At 34.6% G+C, this 24833-nt stretch overlaps 1 pseudogene across 1 annotated transcript in view; it reads left to right on the forward strand.

Annotated features, from left to right (window-relative positions):
- The first annotated feature begins 348 nt into the window (after positions 1-348).
- Positions 349-24833, forward strand: part of LOC149212093 (MADS-box protein SOC1-like) — a 244664-nt pseudogene continuing 220179 nt past the window's right edge. The window contains exons 1-2 of the transcript XR_016250746.1: positions 349-460; positions 685-926. The product of XR_016250746.1 is annotated as an MADS-box protein SOC1-like (transcript). The remainder of the gene's footprint in view (positions 461-684; positions 927-24833) is intronic.

The following is a 24833-nucleotide window of genomic DNA, read 5'->3' on the forward strand; positions in this document are numbered from 1 at the left end:
TATTTTACATTATTAAAACTTATATTATTAAAATAACTATAATTAAATTGCATTTTTATTTAATCTATTATATTATATTAATAATTATAATTATAAGTATTTGAGAAATTAAATGGATTATCATTAATAGATAAACTAAAAAGAGACATTAATTTATTAAGTTTAAAGTTTTTTTTTCTATAAAAATAAATAACATCATTACAATATAATGAATGTAAACTGAAATCAAATCTAATATTTGGGGTATTTTAGGTGATACCGACAATGCTTGTTATGACAGACCTATTAAAGTAAACGGTCGCAATTCGGCCATATATTTTGAGTAATATAAGAATTCCATTTTTAACCATTTGTACACTTTGCCACGTGAATGAAGTGAATGACGAGCGCGTCTAATTTGATTTTGGTCCACATTCGGCAATGTCCGCTTTTTATGTCTTTCGTACCGACTCGAAAAAAGGTATTGCGTGTGACAGAATCCGTGGGAACTGTACTGGAAATTTACTAAATTAGACCCCATGTACAGTATTTGGAGGTGTTGGTGGTAGATCGATGCCATTATCCTTCTCTTTTTATGGCCATAGAAGTGAACACTCTTGTAATTACTATGTTTGCCTCTCTTTTTCTAGTGGACGAGTGTTGAAATTCCCCTGTTTTGATCTGATAACTATGAATCTGATGCAGTCTTTTGAGGCAAAGGGGAAGGGAGAGAAGAGGATAGCGGTGAAGGGAGAGAAGAGGATAGCGGTGAGGGGAAAAACCCAGTTGAAGAGAATTGAGAACGGGACCAGCAGGCAGGTTACTTTTTGTAAGCGCAGGAACGGTCTGCTGAAGAAAGCGTACGAGCTGTCGGTGCTTTGTGATGCCGAAGTGGCACTTATTGTTTTCTCCCCAAGAGGGAAGCTCTATGAGTTCGCTAATCCCAGGTATGTCTGGATAATACATATTTACCCTAGATATTCGCTTGCTTTATTGTCCAAATGTTGTCATTACCCTGCCGATATTTTAGAATTTGGAAACCTAGGGTTTCTAATTGATATTATATACTCGAAAGTAGCATTTGATCCAAGAATGGCCCTGATCCACGCTGTTGTTTGAGACAATAGACCATGAAACTAGACCAAACTTAAGTTTCAAATAATAATTCTGAGTGGTTAAAACCAGTGAAAGAGACCTTCCCCGCAAGTCTATTGTACAGCAGGATGATATATACCCTAAAAGTACTTCAAAATACAGTTTACTGCCTCCAATGTTATCCAATGTACGTTGTTAGGCTTATTAATATCCCTCAAGGTGGACAACAAAAGAAAAAATGGGCATGATGTGTTAATTAGAGGAGATTTCCTACCATCTCTCTATGCAAAGTAGCATCTAAACATGGATTAGTACACTATGTAGTCGACTTGATACCAGACACGATGGGAGTTGGCGTAGGTTTGCAATCCTCCTTTTGGACCTCCAAATGACGTCAAAGGCAAGGACCTAGAAATTAGGTCAAAGGTCTTCTTAGGTTTTGATACGAATATACCATTTTCTAACTGCTTGTAGTTTACTGTATGGCCTCCAAATGAAATGCTTACATAGGCTCTTTCTTTATTATAGAAATCTAATGGAGTTTTAAAAAGAAGCTGATTCACATAAAAGATTAGATGGGCAATGTCTTCATCATCATGTTCCATGTAGAGATTCATTATCAGTGGAACAGAACTGTACATCAATTACACCATCAAAGGGCAATGTCTTCATCATCATGTTCCATGTAGAGATTCATTATCAGTGGAACAGAACTGTACATCAATTACACCATCAATTAACTATGGAATATGATGTTGATGAAACTTTATATGATGTTGATGAACCTCAGTATGCTTTCTCCATAATTAAAAAATAGTCACATTTATCTAAATAGCAATCTAGTTAACCAAAAATATAAATAGCAATCTAGTTAACGCAATATAAAAACGTAGGGTGCTCTAGTGGAAGAGCCAGCTTACCAAGAATGGTCCTGATCCACGCTGCCGTTTGTGACGATAGACCATGAAACAAGACCATACCCTTAAAATAATTCAAAATATCTTTTGTTGCCTCTAATGTTATTTAGTGTAACTTGTGAAGCTCATTAACGTCCCTCAGGCGTGATGTGTTAAGTAGAGGAAATTTCCTACCATCTCTCTATGCAAGGTAGCATCTAGACGTTGAATAGTACACTGTGTAATCTACTTGGTACCAGATACAATGAGAGTTGGCGTAGGTTTTCAATCCTATTTGTGGAACATCCAAATTACGTCAATGGCAAGGACCTACAAATGAGGTCAAAGGCCTGCTTAGGCTTTGATATGAATATTCCATTTCCTTTTGAGCTCTGGTAAGGCTTTGATACGAATATGCCATTCTCTAACTGCTTGTAATTTACTCTATGGCCACCAAATCAAATGCTTACGTAGGTTCATTCTTTATTGTAGAAATCTAGTGGAGTTTTAACAACAAGATTATTCACCGAAGAATAGATGGACAATGTTTTCATTTCCCATGTAAAGGTTCATATTTGATTCAAATGGCAATCGATGATTTTTTAGAACAATTTTTAATCCATAAAAGACCAAGTTGTTGTTACATGTAGGCCTTTTCACATAAGTTTTATTAAAAAATGTGTTCTTCATATCCATTTGATGTGTGTTTTAAAGGACCAATGAATTGTGTAGTGGAGTTTTTATAAACATGTTTCCCACACACAACAACCCCATGGTCACCCCTCCATGGGATTTAGACATGGATGGGGCCTAAATCCCAAGTTGTACCACATTCCCTACCCATGAAGAGGAAATTGTGTCTATATTTACTTTATTAAAACATGTAGTAGAGTAATTAAGGACCTCTTTCTATAAGTAAGCTTCAACTACCAATCTTGCCTTGTGCCACTTAAATTGAGCATCCTATTTGAACCTAGTTTTGAAGATACAATTCCATCCAACAACTTTCTATAAAAAACCATTTCCCTTTTGTCTTCCTTGATTAACAATTTATTGTTTGTTTTCATTGCATCGTTATGGGTTGTTCAACTAAGGATTCTTCATATGTCTTTGTTAGTCATGTCTACATGATCTTTTCTATAACAAAAATCTCTAGGTAACATGTGCCCATAATCATTGTAACAAGGGAAAATGTTAGCAATTCAGATCTAGGGTCATGATAGTCTTAATCGACTTCTTGTACATCTTTGTTCCATGCAATGAAGAAATAACGTGTAATAGGAGATTTGTAAACTCTTTGATGAATTATTTCTATGTCAACAAAAATAATAAAATAATTTGATGATGAATCTCAACATGAACATACAACTCAACATATGTGCAAATAATAACATCTCATCTATAGATCATTGAGCTAGTAGACGTTAACATCTTTAATGTATAATAGGAAATATGTTATAATGACTCTTAGGCTTCATCTTTTTATGCTTCTTGTTAGGGATGTGAGATCAAGCACCAAATCAAAAAACTTTCAACTCAACTATTCTTGGATTTGATCAACTCTATGCGTCCCTTGGATTTATCTCCTTCATAACTCTAGTGGAATCTACTTGTTGAGATATAACAAGCTCATTCAACTACCTATGTTGAAAAGATTTATTTTATTTTATGTTATAATGACTCTTAGGCTTCATCTTTTTATGCTTCTTGTTACGGATGTGAGATCAAGTGCCAAATCGAAAAACTTTCAACTCAACTATTTTAGGCTTTGATCCACTCTATGCCTCCCTTGGATTTATCCCCTTCACAACTCTAGTGGAATCTACTTGTTGAGATATAACAAGCTCATTCAACTACCTATGTTGAAAAGCTTTGTTTTTATTTTATTTTTTACTTTACCATGTACCATGCACCATGCTATCTTGATCAATGTCTTATTCTTAAAAAAGAGTTTTATGGTAGAATGTAAGGAATTGTACAATGACACTACCACACTCTTACCAAATTCCTTGATCTAATTGTGAGCATCTTCTTTTTCGTTAGTTACTCTAAGACTCTTTTTCTTTTCAAATGATATTTCTCTATTAATAGAAAAATATTTGCATCAAACAGAAAAAATAATATAGCAACAAGGTTTGTATAAAAACATTCACTTTTTGCTTAAGGAAAGTAAAATAATAAGAAAATCATTATATGGTTGAATACAAACCCTTGGCATGGTTGATCAACAAAAATCCTTGGCATCTTTGATCAACAACTACATATGAACCTACATATGGCAAAATGTAAAGAAAGAGCTAGCCTTGTTGTCAAAAAAATATTCATACCAAAGTTTCCAAAGAAAAAACAAGGCAATAAAGCTCAAGCAATGCAATAAATCACTAATAAGGGACTATGCCAAAGCTTTAGAATCACCCAATTACATTTATTTCCAATGTAAACTTCTTCACAAAATGATTGAATGCTTATACTAAACAAACTCCCAAAAAGACTTGGCAAAAGGAAAATCTCAAAGGAGGTGCTTTATAGTTTTTACTGTGAGGTTGGAATGGAAAAGCTAATCTAATACTACTTTAATTGTATCTTGGTAGCAAGATGATGAATCCAATCTAAGACTGATTTAATTGTGCCTTGGTAGGAAGGCCTTGGTAAATCATTAGCCATGGAGACACACAACACTTGTAGTTGACTTGATACAACCACATATTATACAATTCATTAATCCACCATATCTTTGCATTGATAAGCACCCATTGTGTATTAAAAACATGGAAGAGTTCATGTTGCTAATGAATAAGAGCGCATGGCCTCTAATAATGATACAAGACTAAGGGGTGTCCAGAAATATATTTCCAATTACTCTGAAAGGGGGCATGTATATCCATACACTTTTTGAACAAGTCCTTGTGTCGAATAAAATCAATAATTTCCATTATAATATGACAATACATAGAGGAAAGAATGAACTCATAGAAAATGGATCATTGATCCTATGTATGTCCATACTCTTTTTGAACAAGTCCTTATGTTGAATAATATCAATAATTTCCATTATAATATGACAATACATAGAAGAAAGAGTGAACTCATAGAAAATGGATCATCGATCCTTCCAAGAGCAATCACTTGCATCTCACAATTTCGTCCAGTAAAAATTCTTCTTCGTATGTAGATGAAACACGTAAAAAGGGGAATGTTTAAAACCCAAGTGCATTGGACCTTCAATCTCGCAATTGGTATTCTAGACAGATCCCATCATGTTGCTAAGGATTTCTAGAATTGAATTGTGTATAAGTTTAGAAGCGCGTGAAGTTTTGAGTGGACACTCTTGTTGGGAAATCTAGGGCAACTAGATTAGGGATTTCTCTTACTTTGATAGCTTCTTGTGATGTCTTTTTACTTAACTTGATTAACTTCTTCTTTCACTTTATTATTCTTAGTATTCTCTCCATCAAAAAAATACTAAAACATAAAGAACAATAAGACAAAGGACATAAGATATAGGCGATCAATCAGGGCCAAAACCTCTCTAACTAAGAGGAAAATCCACAATATTTCTTCTCTTCTTATATAATATTCAATTAACCAATTCCAATACTTATGGCCCTTGACCAAGACACTTCAAGACCAAGTCAAACGTTTCTTCCTTGACGAGATTTCCTTCCAACTATTTCTACAATTTCAACCTCCCAATAGATTCTTTTGCAACTTCGACTTGCCTAGCAAATTCTTTTGCAACTTCGACCCCCCAAAAAAATTATTCTGCAACTTCAACTTGCCTAGCAAATTATTCTACAACATTGACCTACCGAGTAAATCATTTTGCAACTTCGACCTGCCGAGAAAATTCTTCTGGAACTTCAACCTTCTTAGCAAATTCTTTTGGAATTTCGACTTACACAACAAATCCTTTTGGAACTTAGACCTAGCATTTTCTTCCTAGCACTTCGACTTCCCCAATATCACTTTGAATTTCCCAACACTTTCCAGAACTTCAAATTGCCCAACAACTTTACAACACTTCGATTTTCCAAGAAAATGTAGAAACCCTAGCACGAGAGAGAGTGAGAGACCCAAAAACTTTGATCTTTTTCTTCTTCTTCTTCTTTTTCTCCCCTTTCCACCTACTTCCTTGAAGAGATGAAACTGGCTTGAGAGTGTGTCCAAATGAGGTAGAGTTCCTTCTGATTTATAAGCTTTTGAGGGGTACAAATTGCTAACTTTAGGTTGACTTGTCCCTTCATGTAGGACAATTTGACTTTTGCATAATGAAGAGGTCTTCGAGGGTATTTTGACTCTCTTTAACTCAAATATTTTTTTTTTTACAATATGTAACATGTCCAAAAGGGTCTTTGATACATGAGAATGAATCAATTGACTTGCAGACTCAATGGCAAGCCATAGAAGCACTAAATTGGTGCTTGACCTAAAAATAAATCTCCCTTGAGTATGAAACCCATGCCTCAAGAATAATAATAATAATATTTTTATTTTTCTCTTTTCATTAAATACATAAAATCATGATTACATATGTCATTTTGAAGACCGAACCTAGTTGTATATTTCAACACTCCTTCTTAACTAGGGATGTTTTCATAATCAATACATGGTACTTGGACATTATCAATATGAATAATTATCATAAGAAGAGTTAGATTGGTAACCCATCTGTTTAGCATCATATCATTGAGAATTTTCACATAACAACCTTGACTAACATCTCTCTCTCTCCGCAAGATTGTAGCACAATGCTGGGGAGAGTAATGACTTATAGAAACCATCATCATTATCTCTCAAGGTACATACCCCACCTGGGTGTTCATAGAGCATGTCCTTCAATGATTATTCTTATCTTGGATTCACAATCCTAAAAGAATATTGGTCCTCTTTTAGTACTCTTATCATGGATGCCCTACCTCATCCTCAAAGAGTATAAGATGCTAGATTTTTACCAAATCCTTCATTCTTTCATCCTAAATGAGGACAAGAATGATGTGTCTATCTGTCCCTCTCGATTAGGGAGGATATACCCATTCCTATAAAGGAATGTACATATTCCAATAAAAGGAATGGACCCAAGATCCCTCTTTTTCAGGGACTTGTCCAAGATCCCTCTTAAGTAGGGACTTGCTTTCAACAACTTTCTGCGCTAGGTGGAGATCATGGGACTATCAACTAATTGTGGGGCTCCTTCTTTGGATGTCATTAATTTCTTCTTCAACATTATGGAGCCTTCATATTTTGTAGGGCATCAACCATCCATCACTTTCCTTTACGAGCTACATGGGTCATGTCATCCTTCTCTCTATCAAAAAGTGATCCTCTTGTCCCCATCTGGCTTTTTTCCTCATACAAATACCTTTTTTAAGTCATGTTTCCTCTAAGATCTTTCATCTAACCACATGAATGATAGTTTTAGGTGACATCTACAACTCATTTTTCAATAGCTCGGTATCAAACCATATAGATGTTGTTCAAAAAAAAATAACATCCAATCCAGGTTACCTTTTGTGATGGCCTTTTATCATGACATCTTCCTTGCTTGCAACATCATGCACATTCATAAACACATCTCCAAGACTTCATATGTCAAGGGTATCCTTTCTTTACAAACCTCATAACGACTTTATTCTCTATGGAGATGTCATGATGAATTCTTCTAGTCGTCGTATGTTGACTTCTTGTAACCATAGTTACATCTTTCCTGATCTCTTCTTTCTATCTTCACATATTCCTTCACAGGAAATTTCCATACATAATTCCTTCACCGTTTTCAACTACCTCATATTCCATATGAGAACATATTATGTTGATTTCATATTATCAATATGTGAGTATCTTTTCAAAAGAAGAGATCCGTGATCACGCTCACGAGGTAGAGCATTTACCCATTCTATTTGCAACTATATGATGACATGACTTAATCCATCAAATATATACATACCTTTTTTCTTCTTTTGGTCATCTAGACTTCCTTCAACAACTTCCTTTCCTTGATTGAGAGTACTTCAATCATCTTGACTTGCTGCTCTTGTTTGCCACCATACCATTATCCTTCTAAACAATTTATCCCAAACAAGTTGGAATGATCAACAAGACACTTGATTCTTCCAGGTAGAGGTGAAAATTCGAGTGAAGACTCCAACAGAGGATCTTGGTTATCCTCATCCGGTAAATGCTCCATTATCACGATGATGATGTATGATGAATTCCTTCTATCATGCTAGATGAATTTCTTTCAATAATATGTATTGTATATGATTTCAATGAGGTTGCCAAGGGCTACTTTGTTTATATGATAAATGCTACATCTCTATAGACTTCTACTTCGACTATTAATAAAAGCTTCTCTAATGATGTCATGAGCTCTGATTCATCAACTTTATCTTTAATGTTTTGATTCTAAAGTTTCTCATTTTCTAATATTTTGATTTGGTTTGGAAATTTTTTTTTACCAAGGCTCTTTAAATGAGAATTTTTTTCGTCTTGTTCTGAAAGGATTTCTTAAATTTCTTCTTGATATCTTCATTTTCTTGTTAGAGTTTTAATTGTATTGCTTCATCACCTTTTTCTTATTGATTTGCGCACGTAATTTCTTACCATGGTCTTTTAGGTGAGAAATTCCTTTGCTTTTATCCATGATAACTTTGTCAAATTCTTTTTTCATCTTTCATATTCAATTTGATTTTCTTGAAGGATCGCCCATTGAGACATTTTTAAGGTATTTCCATGAAGGTATTATCGATTTTGATTTCATTTTTCTTCCTATGAAAAAACTAAAAAAAATTCTTAGTGTTGAAGATCAAGTTACCCATTTTTGCAAACTAGGGTAAATCAAGAATTATCTTAAACTCTTGTTTATACATAATCGTAACTTTGAATATATATATATATATATATATATATATATATATATATATCTGAATTGTTATTTGTAAACCTTTAGTTTCATATTTCTTCATACAAAAAATCTCTTTCTTTAAAATTAAATTTGGTTGTTGTTTTAATTATTGTTTTTTTAAGTCAATATTAATGTAATTTTCCTTCTAGTTCATAATGATAACGATGTTGATCAATTTTCCTTGAATACTTATACTTAGTGTAAATAATACACAACATGAAATTGCATGCCCTTTATAAGACAATCTTCCTTCCTTCATTTGGGAAAAAAATATTTAATCACCTGAGGATTAAATACTTGTAAAATCTTAAATATTTTTTTAACCTTGGTACTAAAGGATTGTTGGCATTATGGCTAATGCGTTGTCCTTGATGGTATCCTTCTTGTCAAATATATCCTTGATGTAAAATTGGTTATAATATGATGGTTACGGAATTAATGCAGATAACAGGTGTTATGATACAGATGTTATAGAGGATACGGATAGAGAAATGGTAGTACAATTAAAGATGGATATGAAAAGTGAAGTTTGAGAAAGTATACGCGGTCCATATGAAGAAGGGTCGCATATATATATTGGTACTATGAACAAAAGTTGTGTACATAATCCAACCCATGGAAAACTATATACTAGGGGTACTTACCATTGTAATTGCCCATAACTGTTGAAGTGGAAACATTTATTCGATCCCGTCAACAAATACCATCAAATTTACTGAAGGATTTACGTGAGGTATCGGCTAAGGAAAAATATATATAAGGGGATGCATATGAAGGTGTTAAGTGTGCAAGTAATGAGTTATTCATATGTGATTTGATTTGGAATAGGTGTGCACCAGGGAGCAATGGGATTGCTTAGATCTGATAGATCTAAAAGTGTGGTGAAGACTAATGAATACACTTTCTTAATTTGTTTATGCTTGTAGCTAAAATTGATAGATTTGTGGTTATAATGTTGTTATGTTATGATTGTATGACAGTTAATATTGTGGAATGTGAGTTGTGTTTGGAGCAAAGGTATGCTTCAGTAATTTAAGATCTATACACTGGTTTGTTTTTGGATAGTCGCGTACATACGAGAATCTGTCTCTCGTTAGTAGTGTGTGTTTTTGGATAGTCACGTACCTACGCAGATTTGTCTCTGGTTAGTAGCGTAAATATTGTGAGATATGTCTCCTTGGTACATTGAAATATATATGAGGGTGTTGCACATGATAAAGGTGTATATACACTGGTATGCTTGATAGCAATTGCGTAAATATTCTTTGTTAGATCCAATAAGGGGTTTCAGTGCTATTTGATGATGTCTATTGATGAATTCTGTTATATTTGTTGTTATATGTCAATGATGTCTATATGTATCTAGCAATATTGATTGGACTCATTGTGCATTGATTTGGTCTGGTTGCAATGGTTGGTTTAGATTGGTTTTCTTTATTGTCCATTTGGCTTACAGTGCTTTAGTGATTCATATTTTGAGATTTAGTATTTCAGTTTGGTATTAAGCATAATTTTGGGTGTGGGTCCAGTATGAAAATTTGATGAAAGGTGGCCTATATGTTTTGATGATTGCTTGAGACAGATTGATCTAGTCTGAAATATTATGAAATTTGGTGCATAAAATGTTGTTGAGGGTTGGAGCCTTCAGTAAGAGGGAGTCAGAGATTCCTTTTAGTGGTACTTTGTAAATCTATTTAAGGGGTAGGTACTCCCTTATGGTAGGCGTCGATAGACGAGATTAGGGGGTTCTAGCTCTCTTCCAGTGGGTGGTAGAGAACGAGTGGAGGTTGTATCCTCCTCCAAGTGGGTTCCTGCATACTAGTAAGAGTCTGCGGTGGTACAAGATGTAATGAAGTATTTTTTTATATAATAAGAAAGAAGGCAAAGGCGACGACAACCATGATTTTCTCCCACATTGGTTTTCTGCCTGAAATCCTGGTGTTCATATGTGTTGACATGTTTTTTCTGTGGTGATGATCTATCTGCTCTTTGCTGCTCATGGTTTCTACTTAATAAATGAATAATGAAATAATGACACACTAGTTAAATATATATAGTTGATGGAACATATGAAAAGTTAGTTAACCGAATATATTTTGTTTTCCTTCACTGATGTCACGTACACACGCTGGTTTCATAAAGAACAATAGTGTACAAAATTCAGAATATGAAATTGAAAAGTTATAGTGAATTAAAAGGAGGTATATTAGGTGTGAGGGAAGCAACCTTCAAAGCCACATATAAAGGGAAAGAAAAAAAGCCTAACGATAGAAGCTATATTTCCTATGAGGAAGAAAAGAATTTTGTCAGAAAGTTGCAAGTGGGAAGTGGTAAATTCAAAGGTAAGCTTCCCTTTAAATGTTTTCTTATGGAAGAATAGGTCATTATGCATCCAAATTTCCATATAAAGAAAATCATGATGAGAAAGAAAAAGGAAATGATGTTGACAAAAAAAATGCCGAAAATATTTTTTCTTCCAAGAAAAGTTTTTATTTTAATGAATATAGTCAAAGCACATGTCATGATAAAAACGATTCAGATTATATTGTAATATTTGTTACCAAATACTTATGGCTCTTGAATATCAATCAACTAATGAATCATATATTTTAGAAGAAGATGATTTAATGAAAGCATTGAAGGAAATGATAGATTTATGAGTGGAAACAAAGAATTGGAAACTAAAGAAATAAGGTCAAGGAAATAAGCATGTTAAGGATACAGTTGGAGGCAACCAATACAAGAACATATATCTTAACAAAACAACTTCAAGAAAAGGAAAAACATTATGAAAAATAGAATAAAAAGTTGTGACTCTAAGGAAGGATTATGATAAAGTCAGCAAATGGGTAAAGGCATTTGCCTCTCTAGATAAGATTATCAATGAACAATGCTCTCCCCTAATCAAGACATATATTAGATATAACCACATAGCTTCAGAGTCAAAGTGTAATGGCAAGAACAACCAGCATAAAGTTTTTAAAAATAAAACTAATTCAAGTCACATCTTAAAGGAAATCTCCTAGATCGAAGTCAAGATCAGTCCTTAGGTATAAAGGATGGTTTCATGGATATTGTTTTTATTGTAACTCATTTGGGCATAAGGTCTCTGATTTTAGGTCAAGAATTTGGAATGAAAGCAGAAGATGGGATAAGTTCCATAAAGTCCGAGTATATGATTATAAATTGCAAGAAGATTTGGAGGAAGAAGGAACATCAGTAAGATACATAAGGAAGATTGTCTCTACTACAGTTTGTTGTTCTTAAAAGTATACTTCTAACAATAACTGCAGAAGTAAAAGGGAGGTACATAACCTCATGAAGAACATATGATGACTATCAGGTCCACATGATCAATGGTGTATTATCTTAGGGAGAGATATCCGTGTGTATCTAGATGATGATTCCCTATGTTTTCTTGATATTTTTTTGGTTATGTTTATATTATTGACATTGCATCTGATGAAGTAACAAAAATAGTCGTAATGTTCAGGGGGAGTTGTGGTTATCAAAAATTAGCATATTGTATTTTGTACGTGGATATTATGAAATACAGTCGCATGTATAATTGGTTTTTGATCTAAAACAGTCATGTATGCCTCTCAGTAATGAAAATGAAGTGGCACAGATTCAAGGGGAGCCACGCATATGCTTCCATTAGTTTCTTTTTAGGATTTTGGTTCTAGCATTGATCTGTTACAGCCTGTTGATGATACCCATATGATGCTTAGGAGTGATGTTGGTTCATGATGATTTGTTGCAAAAACTTATATTGCTGCTGATAGAATGGTTCTTAGGTGCATTTGCTAATTGATGAGATGGATATGGTTAGATGAGAATTTGGCACATGTTCAAGTGGAGCGTTTGCTATGCTTCTAATAGTTCATTTTTGGCATTATAGTTTCCTGAGCACTCCTTGGTGCATGATGGTGTTTATGATGAATTCATGGTTATTACGACTATTATTAGTCTTATTTTTTCTCACTATTGAAAATTATGCTTGAATTTCATGTAATGAAGTTTTCCTTGAGTTGCACTTGTTGAAGTTGTTAATGGTGTGTTAATCCTACTTGATACACTTAATGAGGATGATGTGTATGCTATGGTCACTGTTGATGTTGATTAATCGCTTCTGATGCTAGAGGTCCTCCTTGCTTTTGATTGATGTATGGATATAATATGATGTTGTAGATGCTACATATGGTGTTATGGTACAAGAGATTGATATGTATTTGCTACTTGAGGATTGTGGCTCTTCCTAAATATGGAGAGAGGATGCTGACGTTGATGACATAAGATCTAAGGGATGAGTTGATAACAAAACCTTCTTGTCCAATCTTATGCTTTTTCTATAATTGATTGGTGGTGCTTAGAGACATTGCATATTTGGTCGCATGTTGATGCTAATGGAGAAATTGATGCTACACTACCTTATCTTACATATCTTCTTGATGATGAGTATATTCATGCTTCTATGTCGCTTCCCTCAGATGATTATGTTGCAGATTCCTGTATGGTCATGGTGCTTGTTGAAGATTATGATGACCTTGCTACCTCATTATTAAGGTTCCTATTTTTGGTTGGAAGTGTCATATATGTCTCTTGTTGTAAAGGCTGTGAAAAGACCCATGTTGTAAATCAGTGGAAAATTCAATCATGTATAGACTATTGAGATCAAGTCATGTCATCCCATTATTTTGGTACATTGATGTAAAATTTGGGTCCAATATGTAAACCCAATATGTTGGAGGATTGATGTAGTGATGGAATCATAGAGTCATTGGTGATAGGGAGGTTCATATTTGTTTGAGTCATAAAGCCTTGTAGTTTTATTGCATATCTTCAAAAAGTCCAACATATGCTCAAGGGAAGCATGCTTATTATGCAAATTTCATTATTTATATTCAGTAGATCATACCTACAATGATCAACACTACAAGAGAAGTATTCCATTTAGCCTAGTTCAGAGCTTTGCAGTTGATGTCAAAGGGGGATAGAAGCTTGGTGTTTGGAGAGAAGGCTTGGCTTGGTGTTTGGAGAGAATACTTGGCTTTTACAATTCTATTTGTAGATGTTTGTAGGTGGTGTCAAAACGCGAAAATGGTTGCCATCAAGTCCTAATGTGGAGATTGTTGGCATTATGGCTAATGTGTTGTCCCTGATGACAACTTGCTTGTCAAATATATCCTTGGTGTCAAATTAGTTATAATATGATGATTATGGAACTAATTAAAATAACATGTATTATGATACAAATGTTATAGGGAATATGGAAAGAGAAATGACAATGTAGTTATAGATGGATGTCAAAAGTGAATTTTGAGAAAGTATATGTGGTCCATATGAAGAAGGGTCATGTACATATGTTGGTACTATTAATGAAAGTCACATACATAATCTGAGCCATGGAAAACTAGATACCACGTGTCATTACCATGGTATTGTCCCATAGTAATTAACACAACAACGTCTATTTGATCATGTCAATAAACACCATCAACTTTACCAAAGGTTTTACTTGAGGTAGTGACTAAGGCAAAAGCTATATAAGGAGATGGAGATCAAGGGTTAAGTGTGCAAGTAATGAGTTATTCATATTTGATTTGATTTGGTTGAAATGGTTGGTTGAGATTGGTTTGCTTCAGTGTTCAGTTGGTTTATAGTGCTTCCATAATTTAGATTTTGAGATTCAGTATTTTAGTTTGGTATTGAGCATAATGTTGGGTGTTGGTCAAGTATGAAAATTTGATGAAAGGTGGCCTACATGTTTTTATGATTGTTTGAGACGTGGATCCAGTTTGAAATATTATGAAACGTGGTACACAAAAGTTTGTTGAGGGTTGGAGTCTTTATTAAGGGAGCCAAAGCTTCCTTCTAGTGGTAGCTGGTAAATTTGTTCAAAGGGTAGGTACTCCCTTCCAGCAGGAGCTGGTAAATGAGATTAGGGGGTTGTAGTTCCCTACTAGTGGGTGATGGAGAATGAGTGGAGGTTGTAGCATCCTGAAGGTGGGTTTTTGCATATTGGTAAGAGTCTGCGCTAGTACAATATGTAATGAAGTATTTCTTTATATAATGAGAAAGAAGACAAACATGACAGGAGCAGTGGTTTTCTCCCACTTTAGGTTTCCATCTAAAATATTGGTGTTCATTTGTATTTATATTTTTCTTGTGCGTTGATGATCTATCTGCTCTTTACTACTCATGGTTTCTGCTTAACAAATGAATAATGAAATAATGACGCATTGGTTAAAGATGGATAATTGATGGAACATATGAAAAGTTAGTTAACTGGTTATACGTTGTTTTCATTCACTGAAGTCGCGTACACATGCTGGTTACATAAAGAAAAATAGCGTACATATTTGGGGTTTGAAACATTGACATATTGAACATAGTACTGTGGATAATCCAGGTCATATTTTTCCAAAAATCTACCACAGAAGCCTTAAGTCTAAAATAGAGTACATAATTAAAAATACGACAATGAAAAGTTAAAGTGAATTAAAATTACTAATTCCCCCCCCCCAAAAAAAAAGTGTTTTTCTAACAAGGATATATCTTATTTTTCACCTCTTTTAGAAAAAAAATAACTTTATGAATGCTTTTATTTCTTTGTCTTTGATTCACCAAACCAAAGTAGTCCCTAACGTGACATGGAAACACATGTGGAGGTAGATGGCAATGAGATGGAGATGACGTGACTCATGGTGATGATGTGGCAGTTGAAGGTTGTGACACATGGCAGGTGGATTTGGTGTTTTCAGGTAGCCATGTGGCCCTTTTTACATGGCAACGATGTGGCATGGCACGTGGCAGAGACAACGTGGTAGTGACCTAGTAGCTGAAGTGGCAGAGCGAAAGGATTCACACCTGGGAGTGGTTTTGTAAAAATTCACATTATTAAACAAGTTTGTCCATGGAGGAGAACTAGTAGTTGTAACTATGGAAGTAAGTGTTGGCTAAAAAATCACAATATTCCTAGTAGATAACAGTTTTGTCTATTAGGATGGGTTAGTTAGTAATTAAATTTTGGTGGCGGATGACAAGAGATAAGCTCCACGTTTCACGTTTAGTCACATAAGGCTCTATGCAAGTGTTTGAGGGTTTGTTGGCTACTGGACCATTGGTTTCAATGTATGTTCATTATAAATGATGAGTGGTGGCCAACAAACATAGAGATTCCCATCTAGTGTGGTTCGACAAATAACAAATTGCGGACTCCCAACCCTTTGTTAAAGTCCATATAGTTGGAGAGCCCAAAAAGTGTACTCTTTGTTGTTAGATGGAACTAGCTCACATGATCAGTTTGGCATAAAAGGTAAGAAAATGAATTCTTGTAATTGTTTCCTTTATATACATGACATGATGATTAAATTAAAGCAAGAACTGATGGAAGAGTTTGAGATGATTAATATTGGATTAATGCATTACTTTCTTGATATGGAGATGTAGCAATCACATGATGGTATATTAATACACCATTTAGAGTATGATCAAGACTATTAAGGGTATTGAAAATTGACAAGCACAAACAACTGGCACCTACATTAGCAAAAACGTCAAAAAATAAGCAATGAAGATGAGTTCATCAAATTTAATGAAAATTTTTGTTAGATTTTGGTTGGTATTATGCTATACTTTACATCTGCTCTGCTATATTTTATCTTTTCTATAAGTTTTCTTTCTAGATTTATGGTGGACCCACGGAAAAGTTATATTATAAGTTATAACAATGAAGGGAATGTTATGTGATATTAAAGTCGCAATGGATTGAAGCATTCATTAGATGAAGCAAGTAATTTGGAGTTGGTTGGTTTCTCAAGTGTAGAGTGTGATGGTTCAGTGGATGATCAAAATTATCCTTTGAGATATTTTTTATTCTTGGTAGTCGCATTATACTATAGAGCTTGAAGAAGTAGGGAGAAATTTTACTTTCTGCATTGGAGGTGGGGCACGTAGAAATGACTCAAGTCTGTTTTTATGTAGTTTGGCAATGAAGAATCTTGTAATATTTGTTGCAACAAAAATATCTCCCACTATTATACATTGTGATATAACACTACCATTCAAAGATAAAAGACTCCTATGTGTCATGGAGTAATAGAATATAGAGATTCATTATCAAGTCATTATAGATTTGATATAATGAAGAGAAGTGTAACTACAAAATTGTGAGAAAAATTGGTAGATACATGTGCAAAGATAATTCTAGAATATTATTTTATTTCACTTAGTCGGTAATTAGGATTTGAACTATTAAGCTTCAAGGGGTAAAATATTTAGAAAATTAATAGGCTAGATTTAAGCATGTGCATGCTTTTATTTTTAGATTGGGCTATATTAATTAGTTAATATACATGTTTCCTAAAAGTTTATTGTAATTGAATAAATATTCATATCATGTAGCACTTTGATCAATATTTAAATTAGATTTTAACTTGAGTGATATTTGGTTGACTAAACACTTTTGTTCTTGTTAAACTTATCATTATGAATATTGATGTCAATATCAAATAAGAGAGAACTGAAAAACATTATTAAGTTACACCATTAATCTTAGATCATCTTAAGTAGTACAATTGGTAGATACATGTGCAAAGATAATTCTAGGATAGTTTATTTCACTTAGTAGGTAATTAGGATTTGAAGTATTAAGCTTCAAGGGGTAGAATATTTACAAAATTAATAGGCTAGATTTAAACATGTGCATGAGTTTATTTCTAGATTGGGCTATATTAATTAGTTAATATACATGTTTCCTAAAAGTTTATAGTAATTGAATAAATATGTAGATCATGTAGGACTTTGATCAATAATTAGATTAGATTTTAACTTGAGTGATATTTTGGTTGACTAAACACTTTTGTTCTTGTTAAACTTATCATTATGAATATTGATGTCAATATGAAATAAGAGATAAGTTAATAACATTATTAACTTACACCATTAATTTTTATATTGTGAGTTATTAATTCCTCTCTTATATTTGTTAGTTAATCTTTCCTTAACAATAGTAGTTTGTGTTGAAAAGTGTACCTAGGTCAGGTCTCCATAATGACGTGTAATTGTGATTTTATGTAACTGATGACAAGAAGAAAAATAAAATTATTATGTAATGCTTGTCTAATGGGTTTCAATGATGGCTCCCATTGCGAGCCTTTAGGATTTGTCATCTAGTCACAAAAGTCAATTTAAATCTATGTCATGTATGAAGGACCCTTCTTGGGCATTTCACATTTTTGTATGAGTCATAAAAGGTATAAGAAGGCCCTCCAAGACCAAGACAAAGTCACCTCCTTCAAGTTGGCTTCAAAAGAATAATATAATCTCTCAAATTGACATGTCAACTCATCATCTTGTCAAGTCAGCTAATTAGCATGGGCAACAACTATAAATAGGGGAGTTTGGATTCCATTTTAGAACAATTTTTTAGAGAAGTATTTTCGCTGCAATTCAGTAATGGTTTGCAGTTAGAAGGAGTGTGAAGAGTTAAGGAGAGGAGCACTATAATCAGCGAGAATGAAGAAAGGAAGACCAAATTGTTTGGGTTTGTCTTTGGGATAATATATTGACATATATGGCAGAATACTAGGGTTTTTACAATACCATATTAGTCCAAGAAAGAGTCTCCAAAAAGAGTCTTCTTATTAGCTCCACTCCTTACCGAGTTCATCTAGAAGAGTCCTCAAGAATAACGAAGGAAACTACAGAAGTACAAACTACAGTTCATTGGAAAGAGACCGAAATTTTAGTACTGCACACAATTTGACTTGCGTTAACCAAAGGAGGAGGAAAGAGCCATCAACTTGATTCAAGGAAGTATATCATCAATAAAGGCATGTGACTTGGTATTGGAGAGGCAGATAGGTCTAGGGCCTTGGTCTTAGTATTCATCAATTGAAGTCTCTATAAGAAGAAGAATTTGTTTGGGTTTTCCTCTCAAGTGGGAGAGGTTTTAGCCTGGACTAATACCTTATATTTTGACTCTCTTGTCTCTTTATGGTTTATGCATTGGTAGTTGTTTAATGAAGAAGAACACTAATAATATAAGAAAGAGAAGATCATAATCTAAGAAAGTAAAAAGCATTCACAAGAAGTTGTCATAAGAATATAAATCACCTAATACTTGATACCCTAGATTTCTCAACATGGTATCGGAGTGAAGGTGACAAAGTCAAGGAAGGGAATCTTATCAAGGGACACTTAAGGATCTAATATCGAGGAAAGCATCAAAGCAAAGATCATCTTTAAGATAAGATCTACAACTTAAGCATTATAACCCTAGATCAAAGAAGGAGCCTACAAAGAAGATCTATCATCATCAAGAAAAGAAGGCCAAGTTGAATAGATGTACAAATCAATGTTCTTACCATTGAAGACATCACTGAGCATACACCATTGATCTTCATCAAAGGATCCAAAGAGATCACACTCTCTGTGGGATCAAGGATCACTCTTGAAGAAAACTACCTTCATCAAGGGGAAGTTTTCTAGTCTATATATCATCATCAACATCAAGGATGAAACAAGGAGAAGGAGCATCCTATCAAGTAAGTATATTTATGTTCACATATGAATCTGTCAAAATGTATTTTTACAAGGAAAGCAACAAATTGGTTGGGGCTTCAAACTATCTTGCATGAAAGAAAATGATAGATTTGAATCTCATTGAAAATGAGGTTATAGAACATGTCAAATGATCTATTGCTAAACCAAGAAAGGAAGATGCTCAAGCTCTTGCAAAGTATATGAAAGGGGAAGTTAGGGATCAAAGGATTCTCATAGAACCTATCAAGGATCTCCTCATCCCATATGTATCCTAACATGACACTTCAAAAGAAATCCATGACAAACTGGTAGAGTTGTATTCCATAAGAATTGTTGGAGAAGTCATCTCATTAAGGAAATAACTCTACAAGATGAAGATATCAAGGGAATATGGAATAGCCTCATACTTTATGAGGATATCTGAAATTCGAGATCAACTACAAGATCTTGGAGATGTCATGTCTGATAGAGAAATGACTACAATTGTATTAAATGCACTACCATAGGAGTGGGTTAACTTTACTTCAAGTATTTATGGGAAGAAAGAAGCTACTCCATTCCAAGATCTATGGTCATTGTGCAAGATTTAAGAATCTAGACTAAAGGAAAAATCTAATGTGGGAGCAGGTGTGCAAAATAAAACATATGTTGCAATGAAAAAAAGAAAGGGAAAATTTGGAAAGTTTGGTCCTCATAAAAAGAAGAAGAACATTGATAAAATACAATCTATGGGTGTCAAGAATATGGGCACTATAATTGAAATTGTGCTAATCTCAAGAAGGACAATAAAAAAAGAGGAAGAGAAGAAGCCCACATCACCAAGGAAGTGGAAGAAGAGGAAAAGAATAAATCCAAGATGGAGGAAGTAATAGATTTCCACTATTGAGATAATATTCCTCACATGAGTTGTTTTCAAGTTCCTAAGCCTTATGTTGTAAGATAAGGCTATCATGATTCACTAAGTAAAATATTGGGATGCATCAAGACATCATAGAAACATTGAAAGCAAGAGCTCGGGACGTCATCATAACAAAGCATGAAATATGGTTGGAATCTATGGAAGTCAAGGATATAGCTCTTGGGAATCTCATTGGAAACAGCAGTAGCAAGGTCATCTAGTTCAAGGTTCATCATACATCTGTCAAAAGGAAACATCTGGTGATGGGGATACTTTAGATCCTTAAGATTCTTTGAAGGAATCTTCATTGAAAGGTTCACTGATTATGAGGGAAAGCAAGTGTTTCATCAAGAATTTTAAACATGTGGAATTCATGAGATGATGGTATGATAACTAAAAATGAAGCAGATATTTTAATCAAGGAAGTTGCTGCAGGAAATGTGGAAGACCCAAAGGAAAAATGAGGTATGTATGCTTACATTTGATATTGTGGAAGTCATGTCATATGGTTTCAATGTTCTATCTTAAGAGCATGATCAAAAGAATATTTCTCCCTCAAAGGGATGCAGGAATGTATGGGTCACACATTCACTAGATGAAATAAACATAACATGTCCTCACATGAAGTATGGGGTGGTTGACTACAATTGAGGAACTCTTATTGGAAGCTCCTGGGAATGAAATGTGTGAATAGAGGAAGGAAGAAATCATAGAATATGGAACAATGGTAAAGGTAATCAACATCCAAAAGACCAAGAAGATTTGACTAGAATATCTCCATGAAAGATATGAAGATTTTGATGGAGTCTGAAAAAGAAAGACGCCCTTGACAATATATATCATTGGGAGATATGTCGATACGTATGCAGGATGTTGATGCAAACTAGAATATGTCATGATGAAAGACCATTGCAAAGGCAATGTTGATTATAATTTTCATTCCTTTATTTTTTAAGAAATATCTGGATGGGTTTACGTAGGGTTGTGGAGGGAATATCTATGGATGTCTTCCACCATCGATGCACATGTAGTAGGATGAAAGATCCTTACGTAAACATGGCATGAAGAAAGAATCATGGCATGAAGAAATGCTATATATGGACTAGTGGATCACTTTTCGATGATGACATGGTTGACTTGTTGATGAAAGTGATGCATGGTCAGTGCCCTATGTAGAAGTCCCAAACATGAAGACTCCTAGATAACGGAAAGAAGTTAATGACATCATGAGGAGGAGTTCTTCAAGTAGCTCATTGTACCATCATCTCCACCTGAGGAGTTGTTGTAGGTCCCTAATTAAGAGGGCGCCTGGGAACAAGTTTCCTACTTGGAAGAAACTTGGAAATTCCTAAGCCAAAAAGGAGCTTAGGTACATTCCTTCCCTAGGAATGAGTACATTCCTTTATTGGAATAGAGATATCCTCTCTAATTAAGAGGGAGAGGTAAGACACATCATTTTTGTCTGCACTTGGGAAGACAGAATGGAGGTTTGGGTAAAATATCTGGCATCAGATACTCTTTGAGGATGAGTTAGGGCATCCAAGATAAGAATAGTCATAGAGGAACTATATTCTTTGAGGACTGGGAATCCAAGATAATAATTGTCCTGGTGGAATACACCCTAAGAACTCGGGTGGCGTATTTTCCGAGAGACACAGTGATGAGGATGTCTATACATCATTGGTATCCCCAGCATTATGATTAGATCTTGTGGAGGGATAGAGATATTAGTCAAGGTCTTGCTATGTAACAATGTTGGTTGATATGATGCTAAGTCGATGGGTTACCAATCCAACTCTTCTCATGAGAAATTATTCAGATTGAGAATGACCAAGTACCATTATGAATACCTCCCTAGTTAAGAGGGTGTCTTGAAAAGTCTAACTAGGTTCATTCTTCACAGTGAAATGTGTAAATATGGTTTTATGTAATTGATGAAAAGAAGAAAAATAAGAGCATTATCGTAGTTCTTTTCTCATGGGTTTCATGAGCAAGGAATTTTATTTTTAGTGATGCCTCTGATTGTGAACATTTAGGATTTGTCATCTAGTCATAAAGGCCAATTTGAATCTATGTTATGTATGAAGGACCCTTCTTGGGCATGTTACATTTTTGTATGAGTCATAAACATTATCAGAAGGCCCTCCAAGACCAAGACAAAGTCACCTCCTTCAAGTTAGCTTCAAAAAAATAATATAATATCTCAAATGGACATGTCGGCTCATCCTCTTATTAGCATGGGCAACAACTATAAATAGGGTAGTTCGGATTCCATTTCAGAACAAAATTTCAGAGAAATATTTTCCGTCGTCTACAATTCGGTAATGGATTGTGGTTAGAAGGAGTGCAGAGAGTCAAGGAGAGAAGAACTATAATCAACGAGATGGAAGGAAGGAAGACCAAATTGTTTGGGTTGTCTTTGTGCTAATATTTTCACATATATGGCAGAAAAGTAGGGTTTCTACAGTACCATATCAATCCAAGAAAGAGTCTCCAAAAAGGGTCTTCTTATCATCTCCACTTCTAGAATATTTCGTTAAGCAGGATCCTCATTAATAGCAAAGGAAGCAAGATATATCCAAGTTTGTTTTCTCTCCTCACAGGTTTGAAATTACAGAGCTACTGACCATAGTTCTGTGGAAAGAGCCTGAAATTTTAAAAGTGCAGAGTATTTGACTTGCGTTGACCAAAGGAAGAGGAAAGAGCCATCACTTTGATTCAAGGAAGTATCTCATCAAGAAAGGCATGTGACATGGTCTTGGAGAGACAAATAGGTCAAGGATCTTGGTCTTAGTATTCGTTAATCGAAGTCTCTATAAGAAGAAGAATTTGTTCGGATTTTCCTCTAAAGTGGGGGAGGTTTTGGCCTTGGTTGATAACCTATATTCTATGTCTCGTCTCTTTATGGTTTATGCATTGGTAGTTGTTTTATGAATAAGGACACTAAAAATATAAGAAAGAGAAGGTCATAATCTAAGAAAGTAAAAAGAATTCACAAGAAGTTATAATAAGAAGAGAAGTCAACTAATACTTGATGCCCTATATTTCTCAACAGTTTGAAGTTGTAGTGAATATGTATTGTTTTGTTTTATTTTATCTTTTTCATCCTCAATCAATAGATAAATGGCATAAACCAATGATGGCATTAGAGTGGTTGTCCAACCATTGGTGCATTGTTTGGAATTGCATTGAGGTCGGAAACCCTACAATATTAGATACAGATAGTGGAATTTATCCACTGTTGATAAGAACAAAATCAAGTATTTTATTAAACATATAATGACAATAATGTACAATTTAAGTAGAAGTAGGTACAAATAGACAACATATTTGAAATGCTTGAATACATAATTTCAATACAAAGTTCTACTACATAGATTGTAATTGCTTTAAACATAATGGAAATATTCATCAATATTCTTGAATATATTTTATTAAATTGTGGCAAAAAATTTGGGCCTATCACAACAATTTACATAGGTTTCTATAGCATTCTAGCCTTTGCACAATGAACCACCACAGTGACTACTCAAGTGACTTTAATTTGAGAGAAAAAATAACTGCACCAACTCCTTGCAGATTGAAGGAACAAGGCTCGGACATTTGTGACAACAATGAAAAATGCATATATCTACTACAACATCTATGCAATTAATAAAAATGTTACTCAAAGGTAAAAGGAACCTTGCTTAACGACGACGCTGGTAGAAAACACGCAGAGCTAGGGTTTGAAGTAGAAGTTCAGTGTTGGGCACCATGGAGAGGTGACGGGGGGGATTTCCACTCCCTTTTACAGTTAGGCAGTCTCTAATCGATTCAAGAAACCACTGGGGGCTGAAACCGGGGTTTTAGGAGGAGGGAAACAGGAAAACAGAAGCTCACAGGGGCAAGAAGATACGCAGGAAGAAGTCAGACGAGAGAAGCGAATAGAAGGAGAAAATCAGAATGCTGACACCAAAAATCAGACTAGACCATGTAAGCCTAAGGCAACCATCACACCCCGAGTGGTGTTAAGTGATCCAGCGCTACAGGCACATAGGGAACACATGGCGACTTATGTAGTCATTTGTAAATTCATGGGGTTATGGCCAACGGAGAAGGCTTTACATGCATGGATAAAGAATCATTGGAAACCTAAGGGGGATATAGATCTGCACCTTGGATCCAAGGGTTTCTTCACTATAGTTTTTACAAACATAGAGGATAAAGACAGGGTGTTTGAAGGAGGGTCGTACTTCTATGTTGCTGCTGGCCTCTATATGCGGCCTTGGGTGATGAATTTTGTCCCGGAGCATGAGACATTCACTTCGGTCCTGGTTTGGGTAAGTCTTTATTCCCTACCTCTGGATTATTGGCATCAAAAATCATTAAAAGCAATAGGAAATAAACTAGGGCATTTCTAGAGCTCTATCGGATGAAATAATTCTAGAAGTTTTTGATGAAGAATGGGTGCAAGCGGTGGACTATGAGCACGTTCCTTTCAGATGTCGCAAATGCCATGAACACGGGAATCTAT

Source organism: Pinus tabuliformis, chromosome 1_1 (genome assembly GCF_031772625.1).
Source record: "Pinus tabuliformis cultivar Carrire ecotype Pingquan chromosome 1_1, CPIR1, whole genome shotgun sequence".
NCBI lineage: Eukaryota > Viridiplantae > Streptophyta > Pinopsida > Pinales > Pinaceae > Pinus > Pinus tabuliformis.